At 40.9% G+C, this 14,764-nt stretch overlaps 1 protein-coding gene across 1 annotated transcript in view; it reads right to left on the bottom strand.

The window, feature by feature from the left end:
* LOC126252963 (uncharacterized) overlaps nucleotides 1–8,672 on the bottom strand; it is a 529,370-nt gene extending 520,698 nt beyond the window's left edge. The window contains exon 1 of the mRNA XM_049953977.1: nucleotides 8,347–8,672. The gene's annotated coding sequence lies outside the window, so the exon portion shown is untranslated. The remainder of the gene's footprint in view (nucleotides 1–8,346) is intronic.
* Between the last annotated feature and the right edge of the window lie 6,092 nt (nucleotides 8,673–14,764).

Raw genomic sequence — 14,764 nt, 5'->3', positions numbered from 1 at the left:
GTTTGTTGCACGTCACTAAGTGCTCTCACGCTCAAGTCCTGGGTGAATATAGTTTGGCTATTTGATCTTCGTAGGTTACAATACTTTTTCGATGCCACCTCAACTATTTTGAGATTGAGACGGTTCTTACGCCCACAGTTGTTCTTCCCAGACAGTAAGTGATATGTGTATCAAGTTTGGTTGAAATGGATCCATTGGTTTAGGAGATGTGAATCTACATATATACATCCACTTTTTCGATGTATGAATGTACTGATATATAGCCTAATCTATAAGCAGGAGGATATTCATCTCAACCACGCCAAGCCTTCGTGTGCAGCATAACCAAAATTCTGGAGGATATTACTGTAATAAATTTGAAAATACATTCTCACTGGACTTTTTATCGTACAATGTTTTGCTGTGTCATGCGTCTCCTAAGCGATATTGTAGCTATAGCACACATATTTCCCAGCTTTGTCGAATAAGAACGTATTTCCGGGAAATAAAAGAAAATATGCACCTCTTTCTTACTTTTAGATTACCCCATTATTAATTTAAGGGCTGTCTTTGTGTTGTAGGCAAGAAGTACGTGGGACTTTGTTATTAATTATAGGTAAATAATGAGACAAGAATATTTCAGTCCTTCATTACTATCACTAATAGTTCTCTTCTACACTTGTTAATAAGTGGAAAAATGTTTCTTTTGGTACTGTTGACTAATATCATTATTTTGCTTGGTAACATTATGGGACCAATTTGTCGTTAAAGGTGCATCATCAGTTCTGACGACCAGATGAAACAAAATGACATATATAGGTACCGTACACGGTACACAACTGTGTGTTTCATAAGTTGGACTATGGCAGCCATGTCACATGCAGATATCTCAAACCCCTTGATGGACATAAATGAAGCCTAATTGTTTTATTTAATGGCATTTATTTAGGTAAGTCATTAATGTGTCTCGAATTGTAATTTAGCGTCGTTTCTATAACTGCGTTAATCGCATCTTATCATAATGCAGATGTTAGTATTACTTTTCATCGTGACTTCAATTTACGGACTGTAGATTTCTAATCGCAACTTAATAGAACCCCACGAAAAACTCAACTCCCATAGAGAGAAGAATTTCAAATGACCCTCGAGTGTGGGATTAGCTCAAGACACAAACGTATTGTCACATGAGTTGAATACTGAAAACGGTCTCATGGAGTGCAACAAGCATAAGAATAAAGTCGACAGGACAAATAGTAATTATCAATCAGCATATATCACACCAGTTAATTAGATATAAGCACTGCGTTCTAATAGTAGGCTGCTCTGATACCTAGGGGTAGACTATTCAGGAGGAAATTACAATCAGAAAGATGAAAGATGAAACCATAATTCGAACAGGATCACGGAACGCAGAAAGTTCAAAATTAATTTATATTTGTTATGAATTATAAAGTAGAAACCATTTAAAACGATAAAAATACCGACCTCAGTTTTAATGAGGACCTAAAGAACGAGTGCCTCGTAAAAAATTGCCTTCTGTAGAACGTGATAACATGCAAACTTATTATTAGGTAGCGCAGGAAACGAAGAAAAGGTTATGAGGGCGGAAGATAAAATGTATTATTTAAAATTTTCGTGTTTTGTTCACGTCAGCCCTAGTCAGCATTGAAATGAGAGTGGATGAAGCTTAGTCTTTACTGTTTGTATAAATGTTTACATATTTTACTACTTTGAGTGGCATAAGCAACGATACAGGAACCGAAAAGGATGTGGGATGACGTCACTGGAGGCGCACAGAGCAATAACATTGAGGAGCATGACACCTGGCGGGATCCGCCACAACTATGCCGGACTGTCAGCTCCAGCACATAACGTTTCTTTCTATGTATAAATAATATAACTGACTATTAAGTGAAGTGTAACACGTAAGCTGCAATGTCTTATATTATTGTGAAGGGAAACCAAAACGCTTTTCACTTGTTTCGTCCTGTAAGGAGCAGCTGGAACTATTACTTGGCTCTGACTTTCTTGCCCTTCTTAACTTCTCAAAACTTCCTTCGAAAACATCTTTTGACCCTGTCTTCTTTCTTGGTTTAATGGTTTTTAGGTTTGCAATTCATTCCCGTTGGTTTCTTCGGTGTGTAATTTGGAATCGTCAGGTTCCGTCGATGATATGGAAAACGTTTTTGGTCAAGCGAGAGTAGTCCATTCGTGGTATATGAAATAGAATTTCATACGCCTTTTTGGTGCAAGTGAGGTGGATTGTTTTTGAGTTGGACGTCCACTACAGGAGATGTTCAAAAGACTGGATGCGCGTAAGCTGAAAAACGTTTTTGCGTGGAGATGCAAGAAATTAAAGGAAATAAGGAAATATGACTTGTGAATTGAGCCAATAGTGGACTAACAGTTTGTTACTGGGCATGCTGGAAGGATCTTTTAGACGTTTATTAATCACAATAGGTAATTTGAGGAGATCAAAACAATGGAAGATGTAGATAGTGGTGCAACAGTCGTCTGAGGAAATATTTGGGTTTTTTCTCAGCAACAGAGAGTACAAAAACGAATAACAACTTAATTTAGTTGTACACAGGAAACACGTCCAGGCCTGTAAGTGATAGTAATATATGGACCTTCTGCTGAGAAAACAGTAAAAGTATATAGGCTGCAATTAATGTAGTCCATAAATTTCTCAGGTGATGGGTAAAAGAAGGCCACCTAAGTTACACTCGAGTGGTTAGTAATGTAGCTTTTCTCAGTGGTGGCCAATGTATTAACAGAATTGCATGAAATCTGTACAGTGCAGCAGACTAGTTACAATGTTTACTGCACGTTACTTTCAAGGAATAGATAATGATTCTTAGTACTGTGGTGTCATTTGTCATGGGCTGCAGGCACCTATGAACTGAATCGCTGTGAAAGGATGAAGAGGCTACGTCTTTCATCGGAAATTATTTTCAACACTTCCTTTGAATTTCATTGAGAGCAAACTGCCACAGAACTGGTCAGTATTACGCATAGCAAGTATTTAAAATAATATTAGCAGTTACCACTGTCAAGTAGATTGAGGAGTCTATACGTCGGAGAATGCTCTGAATCGTCCCATGAATTTCTATTTAACGGTCTGGAGGTTTTTTCGAGGCTTAAGTAGGAAAGTAGCTTGTAGTTAAACAATACAATAGGGAACCTCTTAATTTCATTTTCTGCACGTGTTACGTGATTGACTACTGGAATACTATATGAGTTCCAAATTTGTGATTTATTCATACTATATTCAGTAACAGACACACACACATACACACACATACACACACACACACACACACAGACACGCACACACACACACACACACACACACACACACACACACACACACACACACACGCACGCACGCACGCACACACACACACACACACACACACACACACACACACACATACTGATACTAACATGTGAATGATGAAAGGCAAACGTGGTCGAGTAAGAAAATTCTTTTATCATTATATACGTTGGTGTGAATCCTTTCTAATGTACTATAACAGTTAGACGATATCGAAAAGAAACGAAATGCTCCCCTCAATACCTACGCGAGCTGGCTACTCATAACTCGTTTATTCCTGTTACATGGAATTTGTACGTAATTCAGTTTAACCATTTCTGCAGTAATTAGCTGACTTCATTACAATCAATAATACGAAAATAAAATAAAAGAAAAAAACCCTTGGTCCATGATCTATGATTTTAAAACTAAATAGTTATCCCACAGAAGGTGAAGATCTAAATTATAGAAAAGAAATTGTGCTGCCACAGTAAAGCAGCGAACTTTCCAAGAGGAAAAAATATATTTAGATCTTTGTAGTGTGTTCTTCAAAGATGAAAATTTTCATTTCTTTGTTGATATGAAAATTATGAATGTGTAAGAGGAAGTGGGGTACCAGAATATCTATACTCCAGTACATAATGGCTCTGTGCACTATGGGACTTAACTTCTGAGGTCATTAGTCCCCTAGAACTTAGAACTACTTAAACCTAACTAACCTAAGGACATCACACACATCAATGCCCGAGGCAGGATTCGAACCTGCGACCGTAGCGGTCGCGCGGTTCCAGACTGTAGCGCCTAGAACCGCTCGGCCACTCCAGCCGACTCCAGTACATAAATTCGCTTCACGTTACTAATGCAAATAAATTAAAGCCATAATTGACTGCATGTGTTAAAGTTACCACTACTTTATTTATTATCAGGCTGCAGATTTTTTGTGGTTCGTTTGTTAATTTCATTCATGTTCAGAAAAAAAACCTTGAACGACTAGACACAGCACGCTCGTATTTACAGGACATATACATTAGTACGTTGTGCAGAAATCACTGGCGTTTCAGTCATCTTGGTTCAGCAAATGTCCTGTTGCTAGTACGCACAGGGTTCGCCATGGGCCCTTATGAGTTGTTCCATACGTGATGGCATCGACGCAAGCCGGCCGACGTGATCGAGCGGTTGTAGGCGCTTCATTCCGGAATCACGCTGCTGCTACGGTCACAGGTTCGAATCCTGCCTCGGGCATCGATGTGTGTGATGTCCTTAGGTTAGTTAGGTTTAAGTAGTTCTAAGTCTGCAGGACTGATGACCTCAGATGTTAAGTCGCATAGTGCTTAGAGCCATTTTTTTAACCATAGGCGCATATAAGGTGCAAATAGCGTCCTGTGAAATAGCCATCATTGCTGCATTCATCTGGTTTCAAAGTTCATCTGTGGTGACTGTCGCTGGGTCACATCGTTTCACCATATCCCACACATTTTCGATTGGCGAAAAGTCTAGTGATCTGGCTGGCCAGAGCAAAAAGCTGACATCCTGTGACACCAAAAAATGCATGTGTCCGTGCAGAAACATGTGATTGAGCATTGTCATGCTGGAATTTGCGGTCTGAGGTGGTGCACAGAAAGGGTATGGCTACTGGTCGCAGGATGTTATTCAGGTAGGTCACACAGGTCACAGTGTCCTGGACGAGCACCAACTGTGATTTGTGGTTGTACTCAATAATACCCCACACCGTAAGGCCTTGAGTTGTTGCTATATGTCTGGTGAGAATGCGGTCACTGTGATGCCGCTCACCCTGTCTGTGGCGAACCAAACCGCGGCCATCAATTTCAAATAAACCAGAACATGGACTTGTCCGAAAAGGTTGTCTGATGCCATTGCTGCCCCAATTGACGCTATTCCATTCACCATTGCAGTCTATCATGTTTCTGCACATTCGTAAAATGTAGGCAGAAAATGGACGACGTGCACGAAACCCAGTGTACGATGTGTTACACTGTTCCACAGTTGCGCAAGAACCGAGGAGGACACAGATCTGTCCTGCAATGCCATTCATATGAGGTGTCGACCGTATCAGAGGATGGTCTGACCCATCTCGTCGTACTCTACGGCCTTTCGTGAACCATTCTGCACACACCGTTCCACTGCCGAAGCACTTCGTCCTATACGAGCAACAATTTCCAAAACTGATGCATCAAATTCTCTGATGTCAATAACTCCCCTCATTCTGACTCACTGATTTGTCGATACGGTTCGCGCATAGATCTGCGTGGCATGCTGCACTTCTGCTCAAGTAATATTGATCCATTATCTTCGATTTATAGCGAGAACGAGAGCCGCAGGCACATTTTACCAGTAGGCGATGCCGTGCCGCGATATCGATGTTATTCCCGGCGGGGTCAGGGATTTTCTCTGCCTCGTGATGACTGGGTGTTGTGTGATGTCCTTAGGGTAGTTAGGTATAAGTAGTTCTAAGTTCTAGGGGACTGATGACCATAGATGTTAAGTCCCATAGTGCTCAGAGCCATTTGAACCATTTTTGATATCGATGTTAAACCTGAACCCACGGGCCGACTTGTTTAAAATGCTAATCATTTCTTCAGAGCATGTCCTGTGAATATCAACGTCCTAACTCTAGTAGTTCAAGGTGTTCTGTTTTTTTTCTGAACACCAGTATACATTGTATAGTGGATCTCTACAAGCATTTAAAATATATTAGTTTTTAATAAAATCACCGTTTACCTCATATTTTATGGTACAATATCCAAGCGCAGCTTCGTACATTCCTTTAAGAAAAGTGGTTTTAATGAAGTCAGGTGAACTAATGTGCAGCAACGACATCTAGCATGCCAGATGCAAACAACTAAATGACTGTGTAATAGTTTCCTCACATTGCCAGTATTTATATTATTATGTGGTACTCAAATTCTGTAATTTTGCGACGAATCATCCTTAGATAATGACTGTCACTGTGCCATCTATATCTAAACTGATATGATATGACTAGTATACTGTATACAAGGTTTGGAAACGTTTCAGTTTTGCTTTCAATGCTATCTGATTCTGCATTTTGTAAATTGGATGTATCTGGACACCAAGCTATATATATTCCAGTCACAGACCACAAAGTATTTATAAATCAAGTTATTAATTACAATCAATAACGACCATAATCGATAATCGGACCTCTGTATACATAGAGCCGATCATTAATAACAATCAGTAAGACAAATCCTGGCAGATCAAAACTGTGTGCCGGACCGAGACTCGAACTTGGGTCCCGAGTTCGAGTCTCGGTCCGGCACACAGTTTTAATCTGCCAGGAAGTTTCAGACGAGCGCACACTCCGCTGCAGGGTGAAAATCTCATTCTGGAAACAATCAGTAACTTGATTTATAAATACATTGTGGCCTGTGACTGGAATAACAGAAAATAAATATTTTCCTGGGTGGATGAAGAATTTTTACTGTGCCTATCTGTATGTCGTAACCTGTGAGAGAAAGTGAAACGATTCCTAACTATTTTTAAAAACAAAATACAGTAATTTTATGCATTATGGAATGAATTCGTTTATTTGCAGATTACTTACTGTTCCATGTCAATAAGCCATGTGAGACAAAATGAAAGAGCAATTCAATTGTCTCGATTTTTGGAGTTCCTTATTTTCTACTTGAGGGGTATCAGATGTGGGACTGACGAAACTCTCGACTTTAAAATTGGAAACCAATTAGCAGGCGAAGTAAGGAATGAATTCTGCTACCTCGGAAGCAAAATAACGAGAGATGGGCGAAGCAATAAAGACACAAAAAACAGACTAGTACAGGTGAGCGGGGTATGTATGGCCAAAGGAAATCCTCTAGCATCAAAAACAAGTGCTAATTTGAAGAAGAAATTTCTGGAAATGTATGTTTGGAGCATAACATTTTATCATAGTAAATCATGGACTGCTGGAAATAGGAAAAGAAGATAATGGAAGAATTAGATATGTGGTGCTGTAAAAGAGCGATGAACACTAGGTGGATAAATATGATTAACAATGAGGAAATTCTCCATCGAATCAGTGAGGAGAAGAACATGTGGAAACCACTGACACTAGCAAGGGAAACGATGATAAGACGTGTGTCAACAAGGAATAACTTTCATAGTACTAAGGGGGGCTGTAGGAGGTAATAAACTGCAGTGGAGAGAGAGACTGAAATACATCCAACAATTAATTGACAGATAGGGTGTAAAAGTGGAATTCGTGTCGGGCCACCTCAAACCAGTCGGAATAATGTTGACTAAAAAGAAAGACCCACTCACCACAGATGACATAGATCAATGAAATATGACAAGATCGTATCTATTCACACTGCCTACCTCAAGAAGGAGTTTGGTTATTTCCATCAATACGCTCAACCTGTATTTCGAGTTCTTGATCAAGGTAATGAGCGAATGGAGGAAAGACTCCATTATTTCCGTCAAAAATAAATATTCATTTACTAATAATTGAAGTTCCTTTCACGTTCCTGTCGGAAATAAATGATAGAGCGAGGCTTAATACTCCTTGTGGCCTGACTAACCAGCACGTAACCAACTGTGAATACAGTAGAGCACTGAGTAGACAATCTCTCGGAACAATCAAAATAAGTGTATTTGTGTTCGAATGGCAATACATTTGGAGAATTAAACGTATTTGTACGTCTTTTCAGAGCAGAAAAATACTTAACTCTCCGCAGTCATGCTATGAAAATATATATACTCGTAGAAGAGATAGCAATATAGACTTAAGTGTGTGGTACATACTAACGATACAGATGACTGTAATCAGCAAAGTATCATATCGCTTTTTTGCAGAGAAAGTAAATACACGTAGCAAATAATTCGCACTGGGTGTAAATTTTTTATAGATACATAATTTCCAAGAAGCTTCAGGGCTGGTAAAACTACGCAACGCATTAGTAAAGACGTTAGAACGATCGACATGTTTAGGAAACTGTTCTGTTTTTGCAGCGCGGGAAATAATGGCCGATGACAATATACAGATTCTACATTGTCAGACTACTTTAATTTACCTTATACACTGCTCTGGTTGCATCTCTTCCCGCAGAAAATATTCAACCATAAATACAGTTCGTTCTTGCTGTCACACATCGGCGTTACATTTTTTGGGAATGAACAATACGTCTATGTAAGTCCCCTGTAATAAGAAGGGGTGTGGCTGAACGTGTCCGTGTGAGCAGTTTACTTATTTCACGGCAGTATTGAAATAAAAGTTGCTAGGAAAGTTGTACGCACTGAAAAAATGTAACACGAAACTTTAAGCTGATCATCGTTCATGATCAACAAGCGTGCTGAGAAGAGTGAAACTGGAAGATTAGTTGACGCGAGAGTCGGCGGTCGCAGGTAGGAGCGGACGTGTTACGCGGGGCTGCCTACCAAGCCATCCGGCAGGGGCGCCGGAGTCAGACTGAGGCGCGCACCGCACCAGCAGATACCGGCAGAGCGCCCGCCGTGCCACGCGAGAAGCCGCTCTGCGCAGGCGCAGTCCGGGGCGACCTTTGTCCCTGTATCGGCGTCATACAGACAATACGCACTATATTCTCAACCTCTGTTTCTTCGTTACCTCACGCAGTCTTTATGGTTTTGTATATATGGAGCTCTAATAGGGATAAGTGACAACAATAGAGAGATGTATGAACGATATAACATATTCTGATTACCCTTCAGAATGTAACTTCACATCTACATACATAGACCGTAAGCTGCCCTGTGTGCACGGTGGAGATTACCTGATACTACTAGTAGTTATGTTGTTTCCTGTTCCACTCGCAAATAGAGCAAAGAGAAAGTTGTTGTCTATGTGCCTCCATATGAGCCCCAATTTCTCTTATCTTCACAGTCATTTCGCGAAATGTACGCTGGTGGAAGTAGAATCGTTGTGCAGTGAGCCTCAAATGCTGGCCCCGCAGCTAGTAAACGTTTGGAAAATATCAAGCAGCCGTCTTCAGCTGCTCATAAAAATTTTCATATACTCAAAGTGTTTCACTCGACTATCATCAGGGCTATAAAAGCAACCACTTTATCTTGTTACGCGAAATATAAATTAATTAACGCCAGGTGATAAAATCATATATTAGACATTGTTGCCGTATCGTACTTAATATTGCCAATCTATAAAAACTGTACTAGATAGGACATTCATTCTTGTTATAACTGTAATTGACATTTGCGCATTTAACAGGAATGAGTGCCCAAACTGGCACAGTTATTATTCATCAGCAGCTTAAGGCGGTAAAACATTTTTCAGTTTTCTCAATTTTGTGGAAAGAATGTCGTCTTCCCTCCAAGAATTTCTATTTCAGTTCATGATATATCTCTGTACTACTTGCGTGTTGATCGAACCTACCGGTAACAGATTTAGCGTTTCGCGTCGGAATTGATTCTGTATATTCCTTTAATCCGACCATATGGGGATACCAAACACTCCAGCAGCATTCAAGAATGTGTTGCAATAGCATTCTATATGCGATTTATCCTAGAGCTGAACCAAATTTTCCAGATGTCTTCCCAATGGATCGAAATCCGCATCCTCCCATGTACAGCCATTACGTGCAACACCTTTGCAACGCTACGCAAAGATACACTACTGGCCATTAAAACTGCTACACCACGAAGATGACGTGCTACAGACGCGAAATTTAACCGACAGGTAGAAGATGCTGTGATATGCAAATGATTAGCTTTTCAGAGCATCCACACAAGGTTGCGCCGGTGGCGAAACCTACAACGGGCTGACATGAGGAAAGTTTCCAACCGATTTCTGATACACAAACAGCAGTTGTCTGGTGAAACGTTGTTGTCATGCCTCGTGCAAGGAGGAGAAATGCGTACCATCACGTTTCCGACTTTGATAAAGGTCGGATTGTAGCCTCCCCCGATTGCGGTTTAACGTATCGCGACATTGCTGCTCGCGTTGGTCGAGATCTAATGACTGTTAGCGGAATATGGAATCGGTGGGTTCAGGAGGGAAATACGGAACGCCGTGCTGGATCCCAAGGGCCTCGTATCACTAGCAGTCGAGATGACAGGCATCTTATCCGCATGGCTGTAACGGATCGTGCAGCCACGTCTCGATCCCTGAGTCAACAGATGGGGACGTTTGCAAAACAACAACCATCTGCACGAACAGTTCGACGACGTTTGCAGCAGCATGGACTATCAGCTAGGAGACCATGGCTGCGGTTACCCTTGACGCTGTATCACAGACAGGAGCACCTGCGATGGTGCATTCAACGACGAACCTTGGTGCACAATGGCAAAATGTCATTTTTTCGGATGAATCCAGGCTCAGTTTACAGCATCATGATGGTCGCATCCGTGTTTGGCGACATCGCGGTGAACGCACACTGGAAGCGTGTATTCGTAATCACCATACTGGCGTATCACCCGGCGTGATGATATGGGGTGCTATTGGTTACACGTCTCGGTTACCTCTTGTTCGCATTAACGGGACTTTGAAGAGTCAACGTTACATTTCAAATGTGTTACGACCCGTGGCTCTACCCTTCATTCGATCCCTGCGAAACCCTACATTTCAGCAGGATAATGCACGACCGCATGTTGTAGGTCCTGCACGGGCCTTTCTGGATACAGAAAATGTTCGACTGCTGCCTGGCCAGCACATTCTCCAGATCTCTCACCAACTGAAAACGTCTGGTCAATGGTGTCCAAGCAAGTGGCTCGTCACAGTACGCCAGTCACTACTCTTGATGAGCTTTGGTATCGTGTTGAGGCTGCATGGGCAGCTGTACCTGTACACGCCATCCAAGCTCTTTTTGACTCAATGCCAAGGCGTTGTTCTGGGTACTGATTTCTCAGGATCTGTGCACCCAAATTGCGTGATAATGTAATCAAATGTCAGTTCTAGTATAATATATTTTTCCAATGAATACCCGTTTACCATCTGCATTTGTTCTTGGTGTAGCAATTTTAATGGCCAGTAGTTTCTTTAATCTACATTACTGCGTTAAGTAGCACGCTAGCAATGTTGTATTCGAACGTTACAGAATTGATTTCCTATTCATATGCATTAACGTACATTAGTCTATATTTACAACAGGTTGTCATTCATCTCAGCAACTAAAAACTTTGTGTAAGTGCACTTGTAGCCTCCCACAATCAATCGGCGATGACACCTTGCCCTATACAACATCGTCATCAGCAGGCAGTCGCAGATTCCTGCTGACCTTTCCCATCACATAACTCATGTATAAAGAGAATAAGAGCGATCGTTTAACAATTACCTCGGACACTCCTGACGAAAACCATGGCTCTGATGAATGCTCAGCACCCAGGACAACGAAATGGGCTTTATTACAGGAGAAGGTTTCGAACCACTCACACATCTCGGAACCTAATCCGTACGCTCGGGCCTTCTTTAATAGTCTGCTGGGTGGGGGGGGGGGGGGGGGGGCAGCGTGTCAAACACTCTCCACAAATCTAGAAATATGAACTCTGTCTGTTGCACTTCATCTATAGTTCGCAGCATATCATGGGAGAAAAGGACGATCGATGTTTTCTAAAACTTTGCTGCTTTGTTGACAGAAGCTTTTCTGAATCAAAGTCACTTATTATATTCGAACTGAGAATATGTTCAAGAATTTTGCAGCAACACGATGATATTGGTCTGATATTTGTGGGTCCTTTTTTTTATCCTTCTTACACAGAGGAGTTGCCTGAGCTCCCGCGGTGGGCGGGAAATCTGCGTTAATTACGAGCTACGTAAGGGGCCATTATGACAGTTCTCTCTGTAAAACCGAACAGGGAATATTTGTGGACCTGGCGACCTATTTATTTTCAAATCTTTCAGTGGCATCTTTACGCCAGGATGACTATTTTTATGTTCAACATAGGGGAGTCTATTCAATGATCAAACGACAATTGATTGTACGATGTTCTTGCGTGAGTGATTTCTTGAACGCAAAATTAAAAATTTAACGATTCCCTTCGCTGTCTTCTACTGCCACAGTAGAGTGATCAAAAAGGGTCCGGATAGAAGCCTTCGATCCACTTAGAGATTTTAAGTACGACCGGAATTTTCTCGCGTTCTCGGCAGGTGTGACAGCGGAATTTGGATGCTTCTCACGTCGATTCTTATTTCTCACCACTTTTGCTTGTAATCATTGGCGCGCTATTTTTTGATCTGAGTGTGCAACAGTCTTTGCTCCCTCAGACGTTTCGGAACGTTGTTCTTCATCCTCAGAAAAACATATAATTCAAATTTATATTGGATAATAGCAAGTTTCTGTTTTTCATAAATGCTTTTCTTGCTATTGCTTGTCTGCAGCTTCTACCCTCTGTACATGAGCCATCGTCAGCTACTTTGCTACACAATTATTAAAACTCAACCAAAATGTTTTCTGACTGCAATTCTATCATAATTATCTCAGCACCGCTCTTTTTAATTTGGCTACATTCAACTAACTGTACCGTAAAAAGAAAAGGAAATAGAATATTCTGGGCTTGCCGAAGCGTGGTAGCTAAAGGTAGTGCAATCCTTCGCTGTAGTCATTTACGATCCCATGCGTCGCACACTGCAATCAATTAGCCTGAAAATATGAACTTAGCATATTGCAAGCAACTTCTCTATTGGGACGTACGCTACTCTGTAGACTTCTACGACAGGGCATATTTCATTTGTACAATTCATAACTGACATAGTTTGATGGCGCACTTCTGACGTAAAATGTATCTTCTTTTGTTACGGAATTGATGATGATCCGCTCCAAATAACTTCGTTCTCCACTGGAAGTGGACTGATCATTCATGCTTCGTCACATGTTATTTTATAGTAATCAGTGCTTTACTTGGATACTGCGCATCACCTTAAAAACACCCGTTTTACGGAGGATTCTCAAAAATATTCGTAGCACATCATAGAAATTGTAACTGAGTTATTTTTTTACAAAATAAGCTTTTAGTGAAGATTACAGTAATAACAAGATAGACTGATCACAGTTGCAGATTTTGATAGTTCCATACCTCAGAGGAGTAGCTTAGGGAGATTATAGATGAGTAGTTGGAGCTCATAGGTAAAACAGAGCGAAGTATGTAACTGTGAATTTAACAGAATTTACTCCAGCTGTTTCTATTGCTTGTACTGATTGTATTGCTTGTACTGCTAAATACGAGGTGTGGCTAGAAAAAAACCGGACTAGTACTGGTGAAACAATAAAACGAATGCAATAAGGCTAAAAGTCGCGTGGCCTGTCACGTGACTCTCGCTCCGCCTACTGCTCGAGTTTCATCTGCCTCCTGCACTCAGTCTGCCCGTGGCGTCTGTTTTAAGTAGTTGACGTTTTGTGTATGCGTCGGAAAATGTTGAGTGTACAGAAAGAACAGCGTGTTAACATCAAATTTTGTTTCAAACTAGGAAAATCTGCAAGTGAAACGTTTGTAATGTTACAACAAGTGTACGGCGATGATTGTTTATCGCGAACACAAGTGTTTGAGTGGTTTAAACGATTTAAAGATGGCCGCGAAGACACCAGTGATGACACTCGCACTGGCAGACAATTGTCAGCAAAAACTGATGCAAACATTGAAAACATCGGTAAACTTGTTCGACAAGATCGCCGTTTAACAATCAGAGCAGTGTCTGAGTTAACAGGAGTTGACAAGGAAAGTGTTAGGCAGATTCTTCATGAAAGTTTCAACATGAACAAAGTCATGGATCCTTCACCAAGACAATGCCCCAGCTCACAGTGCGTTGTCAGTGAAGACGTTTTTGGCAAAACACAACATTCCCATCTTAGATCATCCACCCTACTCACCTGATTTGGCCCCCTGTGACTTTTTTCTTTTCCCTAAAGTCAAGTCAGCTTTGAAAGGAACTAGATTTGAGACTGTTGAAGCAGTTAAAGAAAAAGCGACGGAAGTAATGTATGGACTTACCGAAAATGATCTGCAGCATTGCTATGAACAGTGGAAAATTCGTATGGAGCGGTGTAGAGACCGAGGAGGAGAGTACATTGAAGGAGATAACATGAAATTGTAAATAATTGTAAATAAATGTTTTTTCCAGCATCAGTCCGGTTTTTTTCTAGCCGCACCTCTTATACTATATTTAGTGTAAATCAGCAAAGAGTCGATATAATTTATTTCGCTCTTCTGGGAGATCAAGTGATAACCGCCTGAAAAAGACTCTAAATGGTTATCAGGGTTTAAAATTTGTGTTTAAATATATTATTACATTACATGTAGGTTGAGCACATCTCTTGTACTAAGATTGCTCCTCCTTTAACTCAAATTTACTATTGATTTCTCAGCCTAAATATTGAGCAAACTGTTATAAGGAAGATGAGGATAAATTTGTGGTGTCTTCTATTGTCAGTGGCCGGCATGTATTCGCATGTATGCCGAAACACTAATGTTCTCAGTGATACATCGCAGAAACCATGTAATGCTTCAAATTGCTGGAGCGCACTCGCT

This window comes from Schistocerca nitens, chromosome 4, assembly GCF_023898315.1.
Source record: "Schistocerca nitens isolate TAMUIC-IGC-003100 chromosome 4, iqSchNite1.1, whole genome shotgun sequence".
NCBI classification, from domain to species: domain Eukaryota; kingdom Metazoa; phylum Arthropoda; class Insecta; order Orthoptera; family Acrididae; genus Schistocerca; species Schistocerca nitens.
This window is presented reverse-complemented; position numbering and strand designations above follow the sequence as displayed.